The following is a 2473-nucleotide window of genomic DNA, read 5'->3' as shown; positions in this document are numbered from 1 at the left end:
CAGACGTGTTTCAGACGTGTATCAGACGTGTATCACACGTGTATCAGACGTGTATCAGACGTGTTTCAGACGTGTATCAGACGTGTTTCAGACGTGTATCAGACGTGTATCACACGTGTATCAGACGTGTATCAGACGTGTTTCAGATGTGTTTCAGACGTGTATCAGACGTGTATCACACATGTATCACAAGTGTATCAGACGTGTTTGAGACGTGTATCAGACGTGTATCAGACGTGTTTCAGACGTGTTTCAGACGTGTATCACACGTGTATCAGACGTGTTTCAGACGTGTATCAGACGTGTTTCAGGCGTGTTTCAGGCGTGTTTCAGACGTGTTTCAGACGTGTATCAGACGTGTTACAGACGTGTTTAAGACTTGTTTCAGACGTGTTTCAGACGTGTTTCAGACGTGTATCAGACGTGTATCAGACGTGTATCACACGTGTATCAGACGTGTATCAGAAGTGTTACAGACGTGTTACAGACGTGTTTCAGACGTGTATCAGACGTGTTTCGGACGTGTATCAGACGTGTATCACACGTATATCAGACGTGTATCAGACGTGTTTCAGACGTGTTTCAGACGTGTATCACACCTGTATCAGACATGTATCAGACGTGTATCACACGTGTATTAGACGTGTATCAGACGTGTTTAAGACGTGATACAGACGTGTTACAGACGTGTTTCAGACGTGTTACAGACGTGTTTAAGACTTGTTTCAGACGTGTTTCAGACGTGTATCAGACGTGTATCACACGTGTATCACAAGTGTTTCAGACGTGTTTCAGACGTGTATCAGATGTGTTTCACACGTGTATCACACGTGCATTACAAGTGTATCAGACGTGTTTCAGACGTGTATCAGACGTGTATCACAAGTGTATCAGACGTGTTTCAGACGTGTATCAGACGTGTATCACACGTGTATCAGACGTGTTTCAGACGTGTATCACACATGTATCAGACGTGTTTCAGACGTGTTTCAGACCTTTATCAGACGTGTATCACACGTGTATCACAAATGTATCAGACGTGTTTCAGACGTGTATCAGACGTGTATCACAAGTGTATCAGACGTGTATCAGACGTGTTTCAGACGTGTATCAGACGTGTTTCAGACGTGTATCAGACGTGTATCAGACATGTTTCAGACGTGTATCAGACGTGTTTCAGGCGTGTTTCAGACGTGTTTCAGGCGTGTTTCAGGCGTGTTTCACACGTGTATTAGACGTGTATCAGACATGTTTAAGACGTGATACAGACGTGTTACAGACGTGTTTCAGACGTGTTACAGACGTGTTTAAGACTTTTTTCAGATGTGTTTCAGACGTGTATCAGACGTGTTTCAGACGTGTATCAGACGTGTTACAGTGGTGTATCAGAAGTGTATCAGACGTGTATCAGACGTGTTTCAGACGTGTATCAGACGTGTATCAGACGTGTATCACACGTGTATCACAAGTGTATCAGACGTGTTTCAGACGTGTATCAAACGTGTATCCGACGTGTTTCAGACGTGTATCAGACGTGTTTCAGATGTGTTTCAGACGTGTTTCAGACGTGTATCAGACGTGTTTCAGACGTGTATCACACGTGTATCAGACGTGTATCACACGTGTATCAGACGTGTTTCAGACGTGTATCAGATGTGTTTCGGACGTGTATCAGACGTGTTTCAGACGTGTTTCAGACGTGTATCAGACGTGTATCAGACATGTTTCAGACGTGTATCAGACGTGTTTCAGGCGTGTTTCAGACGTGTTTCAGGCGTGTTTCAGGCGTGTTTCACACGTGTATTAGACGTGTATCAGACATGTTTAAGACGTGATACAGACGTGTTACAGACGTGTTTCAGACGTGTTTCAGACGTGTATCAGACGTGTTTCAGACGTGTATCAGACGTGTTTCAGACGTGTATCAGACGTGTATCAGACGTGTATCACACGTGTATCACACGTGTATTACAAGTGTATCAGACGTGTTTCAGACGTGTATCAAACGTGTATCCGACGTGTTTCAGACGTGTATCAGACGTGTTTCAGATGTGTTTCAGACGATGTTTCAGACGTGTATCAGACGTGTTTCAGACGTGTATCACACGTGTATCAGACGTGTATCACACGTGTATCAGACGTGTTTCAGACGTGTATCAGACGTGTTTCAGGCGTGTTTCAGGCGTGTTTCAGACGTGTTCAGGCGTGTTTCAGACGTGTATCAGACGTGTTACAGACGTGTTTCAGACGTGTATCAGACGTGTTTCGGACGTGTATCAGACGTGTATCACACATATATCAGACGTGTATCAGACGTGTTTCAGACGTGTTTCAGACGTGTATCAGACGTGTTACAGACGTGTATCACACCTGTATCAGACATGTATCAGACGTGTATCACACGTGTATAAGACGTGTATCAGACGTGTTTAAGACGTGATACAGACGTGTTACAGACGTGTTACAGACGTGT

This window comes from Eucyclogobius newberryi, unplaced genomic scaffold, assembly GCF_026437365.1.
Source record: "Eucyclogobius newberryi isolate DKJ021-1_F unplaced genomic scaffold, fEucNew1.0.hap1 SCAF_168, whole genome shotgun sequence".
NCBI classification, from domain to species: Eukaryota; Metazoa; Chordata; class Actinopteri; order Gobiiformes; family Gobiidae; genus Eucyclogobius; species Eucyclogobius newberryi.
Note: the sequence above shows the minus strand (reverse complement) of the source record.